Source organism: Astyanax mexicanus, chromosome 21, assembly GCF_023375975.1.
Source record: "Astyanax mexicanus isolate ESR-SI-001 chromosome 21, AstMex3_surface, whole genome shotgun sequence".
NCBI lineage: Eukaryota > Metazoa > Chordata > Actinopteri > Characiformes > Acestrorhamphidae > Astyanax > Astyanax mexicanus.
The window spans coordinates 268099-277500 of record NC_064428.1 but is presented as its reverse complement, the minus strand read 5'-3'; the positions used below and the strand labels follow the sequence as shown (position 1 = coordinate 277500).

General features: G+C 46.5%; 41 non-coding genes across 41 annotated transcripts; all 41 read right to left on the bottom strand.

Annotated features, from left to right (window-relative positions):
- Window positions 1-71: 71 nt before the first annotated feature.
- Window positions 72-190, bottom strand: LOC125786301 (5S ribosomal RNA). The gene has a single exon (XR_007428421.1). It is a non-coding gene; the product is annotated as a 5S ribosomal RNA (ribosomal RNA).
- A 110-nt stretch (window positions 191-300) lies between these two features.
- LOC125786516 (5S ribosomal RNA) lies at window positions 301-419 on the bottom strand. The gene has a single exon (XR_007428618.1). It is a non-coding gene; the product is annotated as a 5S ribosomal RNA (ribosomal RNA).
- Window positions 420-529: 110 nt separating this feature from the next.
- LOC125786300 (5S ribosomal RNA) lies at window positions 530-648 on the bottom strand. Its single transcript, XR_007428420.1, has one exon. It is a non-coding gene; the product is annotated as a 5S ribosomal RNA (ribosomal RNA).
- Window positions 649-758: 110 nt separating this feature from the next.
- LOC125786539 (5S ribosomal RNA) lies at window positions 759-877 on the bottom strand. Its single transcript, XR_007428639.1, has one exon. It is a non-coding gene; the product is annotated as a 5S ribosomal RNA (ribosomal RNA).
- A 110-nt stretch (window positions 878-987) lies between these two features.
- LOC125786466 (5S ribosomal RNA) lies at window positions 988-1106 on the bottom strand. Its single transcript, XR_007428571.1, has one exon. It is a non-coding gene; the product is annotated as a 5S ribosomal RNA (ribosomal RNA).
- Window positions 1107-1216: 110 nt separating this feature from the next.
- LOC125786552 (5S ribosomal RNA) lies at window positions 1217-1335 on the bottom strand. Its single transcript, XR_007428650.1, has one exon. It is a non-coding gene; the product is annotated as a 5S ribosomal RNA (ribosomal RNA).
- Window positions 1336-1445: 110 nt separating this feature from the next.
- On the bottom strand, window positions 1446-1564 carry LOC125786397 (5S ribosomal RNA). Its single transcript, XR_007428508.1, has one exon. It is a non-coding gene; the product is annotated as a 5S ribosomal RNA (ribosomal RNA).
- Window positions 1565-1674: 110 nt separating this feature from the next.
- LOC125786526 (5S ribosomal RNA) lies at window positions 1675-1793 on the bottom strand. Its single transcript, XR_007428627.1, has one exon. It is a non-coding gene; the product is annotated as a 5S ribosomal RNA (ribosomal RNA).
- Window positions 1794-1903: 110 nt separating this feature from the next.
- LOC125786642 (5S ribosomal RNA) lies at window positions 1904-2022 on the bottom strand. Its single transcript, XR_007428732.1, has one exon. It is a non-coding gene; the product is annotated as a 5S ribosomal RNA (ribosomal RNA).
- Window positions 2023-2132: 110 nt separating this feature from the next.
- Window positions 2133-2251, bottom strand: LOC125786297 (5S ribosomal RNA). The gene has a single exon (XR_007428418.1). It is a non-coding gene; the product is annotated as a 5S ribosomal RNA (ribosomal RNA).
- Window positions 2252-2361: 110 nt separating this feature from the next.
- On the bottom strand, window positions 2362-2480 carry LOC125786599 (5S ribosomal RNA). Its single transcript, XR_007428693.1, has one exon. It is a non-coding gene; the product is annotated as a 5S ribosomal RNA (ribosomal RNA).
- Window positions 2481-2592: 112 nt separating this feature from the next.
- LOC125786542 (5S ribosomal RNA) lies at window positions 2593-2711 on the bottom strand. The gene has a single exon (XR_007428641.1). It is a non-coding gene; the product is annotated as a 5S ribosomal RNA (ribosomal RNA).
- Window positions 2712-2821: 110 nt separating this feature from the next.
- LOC125786296 (5S ribosomal RNA) lies at window positions 2822-2940 on the bottom strand. Its single transcript, XR_007428417.1, has one exon. It is a non-coding gene; the product is annotated as a 5S ribosomal RNA (ribosomal RNA).
- A 110-nt stretch (window positions 2941-3050) lies between these two features.
- On the bottom strand, window positions 3051-3169 carry LOC125786419 (5S ribosomal RNA). Its single transcript, XR_007428528.1, has one exon. It is a non-coding gene; the product is annotated as a 5S ribosomal RNA (ribosomal RNA).
- Window positions 3170-3279: 110 nt separating this feature from the next.
- On the bottom strand, window positions 3280-3398 carry LOC125786295 (5S ribosomal RNA). Its single transcript, XR_007428416.1, has one exon. It is a non-coding gene; the product is annotated as a 5S ribosomal RNA (ribosomal RNA).
- Window positions 3399-3508: 110 nt separating this feature from the next.
- LOC125786525 (5S ribosomal RNA) lies at window positions 3509-3627 on the bottom strand. The gene has a single exon (XR_007428626.1). It is a non-coding gene; the product is annotated as a 5S ribosomal RNA (ribosomal RNA).
- Window positions 3628-3737: 110 nt separating this feature from the next.
- LOC125786294 (5S ribosomal RNA) lies at window positions 3738-3856 on the bottom strand. The gene has a single exon (XR_007428415.1). It is a non-coding gene; the product is annotated as a 5S ribosomal RNA (ribosomal RNA).
- Window positions 3857-3966: 110 nt separating this feature from the next.
- Window positions 3967-4085, bottom strand: LOC125786299 (5S ribosomal RNA). Its single transcript, XR_007428419.1, has one exon. It is a non-coding gene; the product is annotated as a 5S ribosomal RNA (ribosomal RNA).
- Window positions 4086-4195: 110 nt separating this feature from the next.
- On the bottom strand, window positions 4196-4314 carry LOC125786293 (5S ribosomal RNA). The gene has a single exon (XR_007428414.1). It is a non-coding gene; the product is annotated as a 5S ribosomal RNA (ribosomal RNA).
- A 110-nt stretch (window positions 4315-4424) lies between these two features.
- LOC125786292 (5S ribosomal RNA) lies at window positions 4425-4543 on the bottom strand. Its single transcript, XR_007428413.1, has one exon. It is a non-coding gene; the product is annotated as a 5S ribosomal RNA (ribosomal RNA).
- A 110-nt stretch (window positions 4544-4653) lies between these two features.
- On the bottom strand, window positions 4654-4772 carry LOC125786291 (5S ribosomal RNA). The gene has a single exon (XR_007428412.1). It is a non-coding gene; the product is annotated as a 5S ribosomal RNA (ribosomal RNA).
- Window positions 4773-4882: 110 nt separating this feature from the next.
- Window positions 4883-5001, bottom strand: LOC125786290 (5S ribosomal RNA). The gene has a single exon (XR_007428411.1). It is a non-coding gene; the product is annotated as a 5S ribosomal RNA (ribosomal RNA).
- Window positions 5002-5111: 110 nt separating this feature from the next.
- Window positions 5112-5230, bottom strand: LOC125786289 (5S ribosomal RNA). The gene has a single exon (XR_007428410.1). It is a non-coding gene; the product is annotated as a 5S ribosomal RNA (ribosomal RNA).
- Window positions 5231-5340: 110 nt separating this feature from the next.
- LOC125786288 (5S ribosomal RNA) lies at window positions 5341-5459 on the bottom strand. Its single transcript, XR_007428409.1, has one exon. It is a non-coding gene; the product is annotated as a 5S ribosomal RNA (ribosomal RNA).
- Window positions 5460-5569: 110 nt separating this feature from the next.
- Window positions 5570-5688, bottom strand: LOC125786395 (5S ribosomal RNA). Its single transcript, XR_007428506.1, has one exon. It is a non-coding gene; the product is annotated as a 5S ribosomal RNA (ribosomal RNA).
- Window positions 5689-5798: 110 nt separating this feature from the next.
- Window positions 5799-5917, bottom strand: LOC125786523 (5S ribosomal RNA). Its single transcript, XR_007428624.1, has one exon. It is a non-coding gene; the product is annotated as a 5S ribosomal RNA (ribosomal RNA).
- Window positions 5918-6027: 110 nt separating this feature from the next.
- On the bottom strand, window positions 6028-6146 carry LOC125786641 (5S ribosomal RNA). The gene has a single exon (XR_007428731.1). It is a non-coding gene; the product is annotated as a 5S ribosomal RNA (ribosomal RNA).
- Window positions 6147-6256: 110 nt separating this feature from the next.
- On the bottom strand, window positions 6257-6375 carry LOC125786285 (5S ribosomal RNA). The gene has a single exon (XR_007428407.1). It is a non-coding gene; the product is annotated as a 5S ribosomal RNA (ribosomal RNA).
- Window positions 6376-6485: 110 nt separating this feature from the next.
- Window positions 6486-6604, bottom strand: LOC125786443 (5S ribosomal RNA). The gene has a single exon (XR_007428550.1). It is a non-coding gene; the product is annotated as a 5S ribosomal RNA (ribosomal RNA).
- A 112-nt stretch (window positions 6605-6716) lies between these two features.
- On the bottom strand, window positions 6717-6835 carry LOC125786541 (5S ribosomal RNA). The gene has a single exon (XR_007428640.1). It is a non-coding gene; the product is annotated as a 5S ribosomal RNA (ribosomal RNA).
- A 110-nt stretch (window positions 6836-6945) lies between these two features.
- On the bottom strand, window positions 6946-7064 carry LOC125786284 (5S ribosomal RNA). The gene has a single exon (XR_007428406.1). It is a non-coding gene; the product is annotated as a 5S ribosomal RNA (ribosomal RNA).
- Window positions 7065-7174: 110 nt separating this feature from the next.
- Window positions 7175-7293, bottom strand: LOC125786407 (5S ribosomal RNA). The gene has a single exon (XR_007428517.1). It is a non-coding gene; the product is annotated as a 5S ribosomal RNA (ribosomal RNA).
- Window positions 7294-7403: 110 nt separating this feature from the next.
- LOC125786283 (5S ribosomal RNA) lies at window positions 7404-7522 on the bottom strand. The gene has a single exon (XR_007428405.1). It is a non-coding gene; the product is annotated as a 5S ribosomal RNA (ribosomal RNA).
- A 110-nt stretch (window positions 7523-7632) lies between these two features.
- Window positions 7633-7751, bottom strand: LOC125786522 (5S ribosomal RNA). Its single transcript, XR_007428623.1, has one exon. It is a non-coding gene; the product is annotated as a 5S ribosomal RNA (ribosomal RNA).
- Window positions 7752-7861: 110 nt separating this feature from the next.
- Window positions 7862-7980, bottom strand: LOC125786282 (5S ribosomal RNA). The gene has a single exon (XR_007428404.1). It is a non-coding gene; the product is annotated as a 5S ribosomal RNA (ribosomal RNA).
- A 110-nt stretch (window positions 7981-8090) lies between these two features.
- Window positions 8091-8209, bottom strand: LOC125786462 (5S ribosomal RNA). Its single transcript, XR_007428568.1, has one exon. It is a non-coding gene; the product is annotated as a 5S ribosomal RNA (ribosomal RNA).
- A 110-nt stretch (window positions 8210-8319) lies between these two features.
- On the bottom strand, window positions 8320-8438 carry LOC125786281 (5S ribosomal RNA). Its single transcript, XR_007428403.1, has one exon. It is a non-coding gene; the product is annotated as a 5S ribosomal RNA (ribosomal RNA).
- A 110-nt stretch (window positions 8439-8548) lies between these two features.
- Window positions 8549-8667, bottom strand: LOC125786279 (5S ribosomal RNA). Its single transcript, XR_007428401.1, has one exon. It is a non-coding gene; the product is annotated as a 5S ribosomal RNA (ribosomal RNA).
- Window positions 8668-8777: 110 nt separating this feature from the next.
- On the bottom strand, window positions 8778-8896 carry LOC125786278 (5S ribosomal RNA). The gene has a single exon (XR_007428400.1). It is a non-coding gene; the product is annotated as a 5S ribosomal RNA (ribosomal RNA).
- Window positions 8897-9006: 110 nt separating this feature from the next.
- Window positions 9007-9125, bottom strand: LOC125786277 (5S ribosomal RNA). Its single transcript, XR_007428399.1, has one exon. It is a non-coding gene; the product is annotated as a 5S ribosomal RNA (ribosomal RNA).
- A 110-nt stretch (window positions 9126-9235) lies between these two features.
- On the bottom strand, window positions 9236-9354 carry LOC125786275 (5S ribosomal RNA). The gene has a single exon (XR_007428398.1). It is a non-coding gene; the product is annotated as a 5S ribosomal RNA (ribosomal RNA).
- Window positions 9355-9402: the final 48 nt, after the last annotated feature.

Sequence of the window (9402 nt, the reverse complement as noted above, 5' to 3'; positions counted from 1 at the left end):
TCTATGTTGGGTTTCAGATAACAAACTAGTAATGTATAACAAGACCATGGTAATGGAAGCAAGAGGGGAAAAGCTTACAGCACCTGGTATTCCCAGGTGGTCTCCCATCCAAGTACTAACCAGGCCAAACCCTGCTTAGCTTCCGAGATCAGACGAGATCGGGCGTTCTCAGGGTAGTGTGACCGTAAGCCATTGCAGAGCTCTCATCAAGACTACTTATGCAACTTCATCTATGTTGGGTTTCAGATAACAAACTAGTAATGTATAACAAGACCATGGTAATGGAAGCAAGAGGGGAAAAGCTTACAGCACCTGGTATTCCCAGGTGGTCTCCCATCCAAGTACTAACCAGGCCAAACCCTGCTTAGCTTCCGAGATCAGACGAGATCGGGCGTTCTCTGGGTAGTGTGACCGTAAGCCATTGCAGAGCTCTCATCAAGACTACTTATGCAACTTCATCTATGTTGGGTTTCAGATAACAAACTAGTAATGTATAACAAGACCATGGTAATGGAAGCAAGAGGGGAAAAGCTTACAGCACCTGGTATTCCCAGGTGGTCTCCCATCCAAGTACTAACCAGGCCAAACCCTGCTTAGCTTCCGAGATCAGACGAGATCGGGCGTTCTCAGGGTAGTGTGACCGTAAGCCATTGCAGAGCTCTCATCAAGACTACTTATGCAACTTCATCTATGTTGGGTTTCAGATAACAAACTAGTAATGTATAACAAGACCATGGTAATGGAAGCAAGAGGGGAAAAGCTTACAGCACCTGGTATTCCCAGGTGGTCTCCCATCCAAGTACTAACCAGGCCAAACCCTGCTTAGCTTCCGATATCAGACGAGATCGGGCGTTCTCAGGGTAGTGTGACCGTAAGCCATTGCAGAGCTCTCATCAAGACTACTTATGCAACTTCATCTATGTTGGGTTTCAGATAACAAACTAGTAATGTATAACAAGACCATGGTAATGGAAGCAAGAGGGGAAAAGCTTACAGCACCTGGTATTCCCAGGTGGTCTCCCATCCAAGTACTAAACAGGCCAAACCCTGCTTAGCTTCCGAGATCAGACGAGATCGGGCGTTCTCAGGGTAGTGTGACCGTAAGCCATTGCAGAGCTCTCATCAAGACTACTTATGCAACTTCATCTATGTTGGGTTTCAGATAACAAACTAGTAATGTATAACAAGACCATGGTAATGGAAGCAAGAGGGGAAAAGCTTACAGCACCTGGTATTCCCAGGTGGTCTCCCATCCAAGTACTAACCAGGCCAAACCCTGCTTAGCTTCTGAGATCAGACGAGATCGGGCGTTCTCAGGGTAGTGTGACCGTAAGCCATTGCAGAGCTCTCATCAAGACTACTTATGCAACTTCATCTATGTTGGGTTTCAGATAACAAACTAGTAATGTATAACAAGACCATGGTAATGGAAGCAAGAGGGGAAAAGCTTACAGCACCTGGTATTCCCAGGTGGTCTCCCATCCAAGTACTATCCAGGCCAAACCCTGCTTAGCTTCCGAGATCAGACGAGATCGGGCGTTCTCAGGGTAGTGTGACCGTAAGCCATTGCAGAGCTCTCATCAAGACTACTTATGCAACTTCATCTATGTTGGGTTTCAGATAACAAACTAGTAATGTATAACAAGACCATGGTAATGGAAGCAAGAGGGGAAAAGCTTACAGCACCTGGTATTCCCAGGTGGTCTCCCATCCAAGTACTAACCAGGACAAACCCTGCTTAGCTTCCGAGATCAGACGAGATCGGGCGTTCTCAGGGTAGTGTGACCGTAAGCCATTGCAGAGCTCTCATCAAGACTACTTATGCAAGTTCATCTATGTTGGGTTTCAGATAACAAACTAGTAATGTATAACAAGACCATGGTAATGGAAGCAAGAGGGGAAAAGCTTACAGCACCTGGTATTCCCAGGTGGTCTCCCATCCAAGTACTAACCAGGCCAAACCCTGCTTAGCTTCCGAGATCAGACGAGATAGGGCGTTCTCAGGGTAGTGTGACCGTAAGCCATTGCAGAGCTCTCATCAAGACTACTTATGCAACTTCATCTATGTTTGGTTTCAGATAACAAACTAGTAATGTATAACAAGACCATGGTAATGGAAGCAAGAGGGGAAAAGCTTACAGCACCTGGTATTCCCAGGTGGTCTCCCATCCAAGTACTAACCAGGCCAAACCCTGCTTAGCTTCCGAGATCAGACGAGATCGGGCGTTCTCAGGGTAGTGTGACCGTAAGCCATTGCAGAGCTCTCATCAAGACTACTCATGCAACTTCATCTATGTTGGGTTTCAGATAACAAACTAGTAATGTATAACAAGACCATGGTAATGGAAGCAAGAGGGGAAAAGCTTACAGCACCTGGTATTCCCAGGTGGTCTCCCATCCAAGTACTAACCAGGCCAAACCCTGCTTAGCTTCCGAGATCAGACGAGATCGGGCGTTCTCATAGTAGTGTGACCGTAAGCCATTGCAGAACTCTCATCAAGACTACTTATGCAACTTCATCTATGTTGGGTTTCAGATAACAAAAACTAGTAATGCATAACAAGACCATGGTAATGGAAGCAAGAGGGGAAAAGCTTACAGCACCTGGTATTCCCAGGTGGTCTCCCATCCAAGTACTAACCAGGCCAAACCCTGCTTAGCTTCCGAGATCAGACGAGATCTGGCGTTCTCAGGGTAGTGTGACCGTAAGCCATTGCAGAGCTCTCATCAAGACTACTTATGCAACTTCATCTATGTTGGGTTTCAGATAACAAACTAGTAATGTATAACAAGACCATGGTAATGGAAGCAAGAGGGGAAAAGCTTACAGCACCTGGTATTCCCAGGTGGTCTCCCATCCAAGTACTAACCAGGCCAAACCCTGCTTAGCTTCCGAGATCAGACGAGATCGGGCGTTCTCAGGGTAGTGTGACCGTAAGCCATTGCAGAGCTCTCATCAAGACTACTTATGCAACTTCATCTATGTTGGGTTTCAGATAACAAACTAGTAATGTATAACAAGACCATGCTAATGGAAGCAAGAGGGGAAAAGCTTACAGCACCTGGTATTCCCAGGTGGTCTCCCATCCAAGTACTAACCAGGCCAAACCCTGTTTAGCTTCCGAGATCAGACGAGATCGGGCGTTCTCAGGGTAGTGTGACCGTAAGCCGTTGCAGAGCTCTCATCAAGACTACTTATGCAACTTCATCTATGTTGGGTTTCAGATAACAAACTAGTAATGTATAACAAGACCATGGTAATGGAAGCAAGAGGGGAAAAGCTTACAGCACCTGGTATTCCCAGGTGGTCTCCCATCCAAGTACTAACCAGGCCAAACCCTGCTTAGCTTCCGAGATCAGACGAGATCGGGCGTTCTCAGGGTAGTGTGACCGTAAGCCATTGCAGAGCTCTCATCAAGACTACTTATGCAACTTCATCTATGTTGGGTTTCAGATAACAAACTAGTAATGTATAACAAGACCATGGTAATGGAAGCAAGAGGGGAAAAGCTTACAGCACCTGGTATTCCCAGGTGGTCTCCCATCCAAGTACTAACCAGGACAAACCCTGCTTAGCTTCCGAGATCAGACGAGATCGGGCGTTCTCAGGGTAGTGTGACCGTAAGCCATTGCAGAGCTCTCATCAAGACTACTTATGCAAGTTCATCTATGTTGGGTTTCAGATAACAAACTAGTAATGTATAACAAGACCATGGTAATGGAAGCAAGAGGGGAAAAGCTTACAGCACCTGGTATTCCCAGGTGGTCTCCCATCCAAGTACTAACCAGGCCAAACCCTGCTTAGCTTCCGAGATCAGACGAGATCGGGCGTTCTCAGGGTAGTGTGACCGTAAGCCATTGCAGAGCTCTCATCAAGACTACTTATGCAACTTCATCTATGTTGGGTTTCAGATAACAAACTAGTAATGTATAACAAGACCATGGTAATGGAAGCAAGAGGGGAAAAGCTTACAGTACCTGGTATTCCCAGGTGGTCTCCCATCCAAGTACTAACCAGGCCAAACCCTGCTTAGCTTCCGAGATCAGACGAGATCGGGCGTTCTCAGGGTAGTGTGACCGTAAGCCATTGCAGAGCTCTCATCAAGACTACTTATGCAACTTCATCTATGTTGGGTTTCAGATAACAAACTAGTAATGTATAACAAGACCATGGTAATGGAAGCAAGAGGGGAAAAGCTTACAGCACCTGGTATTCCCAGGTGGTCTCCCATCCAAGTACTAACCAGGCCAAACCCTGCTTAGCTTCCGAGATCAGACGAGATCGGGCGTTCTCAGGGTAGTGTGACCGTAAGCCATTGCAGAGCTCTCATCAAGACTACTTATGCAACTTCATCTATGTTGGGTTTCAGATAACAAACTAGTAATGTATAACAAGACCATGGTAATGGAAGCAAGAGGGAAAAAGCTTACAGCACCTGGTATTCCCAGGTGGTCTCCCATCCAAGTACTAACCAGGCCAAACCCTGCTTAGCTTCCGAGATCAGACGAGATCGGGCGTTCTCAGGGTAGTGTGACCGTAAGCCGTTGCAGAGCTCTCATCAAGACTACTTATGCAACTTCATCTATGTTGGGTTTCAGATAACAAACTAGTAATGTATAACAAGACCATGGTAATGGAAGCAAGAGGGGAAAAGCTTACAGCACCTGGTATTCCCAGGTGGTCTCCCATCCAAGTACTAACCAGGCCAAACCCTGCTTAGCTTCCGAGATCAGACGAGATCGGGCGTTCTCAGGGTAGTGTGACCGTAAGCCATTGCAGAGCTCTCATCAAGACTACTTATGCAACTTCATCTATGTTGGGTTTCAGATAACAAACTAGTAATGTATAACAAGACCATGGTAATGGAAGCAAGAGGGAAAAAGCTTACAGCACCTGGTATTCCCAGGTGGTCTCCCATCCAAGTACTAACCAGGCCAAACCCTGCTTAGCTTCCGAGATCAGACGAGATCGGGCGTTCTCAGGGTAGTGTGACCGTAAGCCGTTGCAGAGCTCTCATCAAGACTACTTATGCAACTTCATCTATGTTGGGTTTCAGATAACAAACTAGTAATGTATAACAAGACCATGGTAATGGAAGCAAGAGGGGAAAAGCTTACAGCACCTGGTATTCCCAGGTGGTCTCCCATCCAAGTACTAACCAGGCCAAACCCTGCTTAGCTTCCGAGATCAGACGAGATCGGGCGTTCTCAGGGTAGTGTGACCGTAAGCCATTGCAGAGCTCTCATCAAGACTACTTATGCAACTTCATCTATGTTGGGTTTCAGATAACAAACTAGTAATGTATAACAAGACCATGGTAATGGAAGCAAGAGGGGAAAAGCTTACAGCACCTGGTATTCCCAGGTGGTCTCCCATCCAAGTACTAACCAGGCCAAACCCTGCTTAGCTTCCGAGATCAGACGAGATCGGGCGTTCTCAGGGTAGTGTGACCGTAAGCCATTGCAGAGCTCTCATCAAGACTACTTATGCAACTTCATCTATGTTGGGTTTCAGATAACAAACTAGTAATGTATAACAAGACCATGGTAATGGAAGCAAGAGGGGAAAAGCTTACAGCACCTGGTATTCCCAGGTGGTCTCCCATCCAAGTACTATCCAGGCCAAACCCTGCTTAGCTTCCGAGATCAGACGAGATCGGGCGTTCTCAGGGTAGTGTGACCGTAAGCCATTGCAGAGCTCTCATCAAGACTACTTATGCAACTTCATCTATGTTGGGTTTCAGATAACAAACTAGTAATGTATAACAAGACCATGGTAATGGAAGCAAGAGGGGAAAAGCTTACAGCACCTGGTATTCCCAGGTGGTCTCCCATCCAAGTACTAACCAGGACAAACCCTGCTTAGCTTCCGAGATCAGACGAGATCGGGCGTTCTCAGGGTAGTGTGACCGTAAGCCATTGCAGAGCTCTCATCAAGACTACTTATGCAAGTTCATCTATGTTGGGTTTCAGATAACAAACTAGTAATGTATAACAAGACCATGGTAATGGAAGCAAGAGGGGAAAAGCTTACAGCACCTGGTATTCCCAGGTGGTCTCCCATCCAAGTACTAACCAGGCCAAACCCTGCTTAGCTTCCGAGATCAGACGAGATAGGGCGTTCTCAGGGTAGTGTGACCGTAAGCCATTGCAGAGCTCTCATCAAGACTACTTATGCAACTTCATCTATGTTTGGTTTCAGATAACAAACTAGTAATGTATAACAAGACCATGGTAATGGAAGCAAGAGGGGAAAAGCTTACAGCACCTGGTATTCCCAGGTGGTCTCCCATCCAAGTACTAACCAGGCCAAACCCTGCTTAGCTTCCGAGATCAGACGAGATCGGGCGTTCTCAGGGTAGTGTGACCGTAAGCCATTGCAGAGCTCTCATCAAGACTACTTATGCAACTTCATCTATGTTGGGTTTCAGATAACAAACTAGTAATGTATAACAAGACCATGGTAATGGAAGCAAGAGGGGAAAAGCTTACAGCACCTGGTATTCCCAGGTGGTCTCCCATCCAAGTACTAACCAGGCCAAACCCTGCTTAGCTTCCGAGATCAGACGAGATCGGGCGTTCTCAGAGTAGTGTGACCGTAAGCCATTGCAGAACTCTCATCAAGACTACTTATGCAACTTCATCTATGTTGGGTTTCAGATAACAAAAACTAGTAATGTATAACAAGACCATGGTAATGGAAGCAAGAGGGGAAAAGCTTACAGCACCTGGTATTCCCAGGTGGTCTCCCATCCAAGTACTAACCAGGCCAAACCCTGCTTAGCTTCCGAGATCAGACGAGATCTGGCGTTCTCAGGGTAGTGTGACCGTAAGCCATTGCAGAGCTCTCATCAAGACTACTTATGCAACTTCATCTATGTTGGGTTTCAGATAACAAACTAGTAATGTATAACAAGACCATGGTAATGGAAGCAAGAGGGGAAAAGCTTACAGCACCTGGTATTCCCAGGTGGTCTCCCATCCAAGTACTAACCAGGCCAAACCCTGCTTAGCTTCCGAGATCAGACGAGATCGGGCGTTCTCAGGGTAGTGTGACCGTAAGCCATTGCAGAGCTCTCATCAAGACTACTTATGCAACTTCATCTATGTTGGGTTTCAGATAACAAACTAGTAATGTATAACAAGACCATGGTAATGGAAGCAAGAGGGGAAAAGCTTACAGCACCTGGTATTCCCAGGTGGTCTCCCATCTAAGTACTAACCAGGCCAAACCCTGCTTAGCTTCCGAGATCAGACGAGATCGGGCGTTCTCAGGGTAGTGTGACCGTAAGCCGTTGCAGAGCTCTCATCAAGACTACTTATGCAACTTCATCTATGTTGGGTTTCAGATAACAAACTAGTAATGTATAACAAGACCATGGTAATGGAAGCAAGAGGGGAAAAGCTTACAGCACCTGGTATTCCCAGGTGGTCTCCCATCCAAGTACTAACCAGGCCAAACCCTGCTTAGCTTCCGAGATCAGACGAGATCGGGCGTTCTCAGGGTAGTGTGACCGTAAGCCATTGCAGAGCTCTCATCAAGACTACTTATGCAACTTCATCTATGTTGGGTTTCAGATAACAAACTAGTAATGTATAACAAGACCATGGTAATGGAAGCAAGAGGGGAAAAGCTTACAGCACCTGGTATTCCCAGGTGGTCTCCCATCCAAGTACTAACCAGGACAAACCCTGCTTAGCTTCCGAGATCAGACGAGATCGGGCGTTCTCAGGGTAGTGTGACCGTAAGCCATTGCAGAGCTCTCATCAAGACTACTTATGCAAGTTCATCTATGTTGGGTTTCAGATAACAAACTAGTAATGTATAACAAGACCATGGTAATGGAAGCAAGAGGGGAAAAGCTTACAGCACCTGGTATTCCCAGGTGGTCTCCCATCCAAGTACTAACCAGGCCAAACCCTGCTTAGCTTCCGAGATCAGACGAGATCGGGCGTTCTCAGGGTAGTGTGACCGTAAGCCATTGCAGAGCTCTCATCAAGACTACTTATGCAACTTCATCTATGTTGGGTTTCAGATAACAAACTAGTAATGTATAACAAGACCATGGTAATGGAAGCAAGAGGGGAAAAGCTTACAGTACCTGGTATTCCCAGGTGGTCTCCCATCCAAGTACTAACCAGGCCAAACCCTGCTTAGCTTCCGAGATCAGACGAGATCAGGCGTTCTCAGGGTAGTGTGACCGTAAGCCATTGCAGAGCTCTCATCAAGACTACTTATGCAACTTCATCTATGTTGGGTTTCAGATAACAAACTAGTAATGTATAACAAGACCATGGTAATGGAAGCAAGAGGGGAAAAGCTTACAGCACCTGGTATTCCCAGGTGGTCTCCCATCCAAGTACTAACCAGGCCAAACCCTGCTTAGCTTCCGAGATCAGACGAGATCGGGCGTTCTCAGGGTAGTGTGACCGTAAGCCGTTGCAGAGCTCTCATCAAGACTACTTATGCAACTTCATCTATGTTGGGTTTCAGATAACAAACTAGTAATGTATAACAAGACCATGGTAATGGAAGCAAGAGGGGAAAAGCTTACAGCACCTGGTATTCCCAGGTGGTCTCCCATCCAAGTACTAACCAGGCCAAACCCTGCTTAGCTTCCGAGATCAGACGAGATCGGGCGTTCTCAGGGTAGTGTGACCGTAAGCCATTGCAGAGCTCTCATCAAGACTACTTATGCAACTTCATCTATGTTGGGTTTCAGATAACAAACTAGTAATGTATAACAAGACCATGGTAATGGAAGCAAGAGGGAAAAAGCTTACAGCACCTGGTATTCCCAGGTGGTCTCCCATCCAAGTACTAACCAGGCCAAACCCTGCTTAGCTTCCGAGATCAGACGAGATCGGGCGTTCTCAGGGTAGTGTGACCGTAAGCCGTTGCAGAGCTCTCATCAAGACTACTTATGCAACTTCATCTATGTTGGGTTTCAGATAACAAACTAGTAATGTATAACAAGACCATGGTAATGGAAGCAAGAGGGGAAAAGCTTACAGCACCTGGTATTCCCAGGTGGTCTCCCATCCAAGTACTAACCAGGCCAAACCCTGCTTAGCTTCCGAGATCAGACGAGATCGGGCGTTCTCAGGGTAGTGTGACCGTAAGCCATTGCAGAGCTCTCATCAAGACTACTTATGCAACTTCATCTATGTTGGGTTTCAGATAACAAACTAGTAATGTATAACAAGACCATGGTAATGGAAGCAAGAGGGGAAAAGCTTACAGCACCTGGTATTCCCAGGTGGTCTCCCATCCAAGTACTAACCAGGCCAAACCCTGCTTAGCTTCCGAGATCAGACGAGATCGGGCGTTCTCAGGGTAGTGTGACCGTAAGCCATTGCAGAGCTCTCATCAAGACTACTTATGCAACTTCATCTATGTTG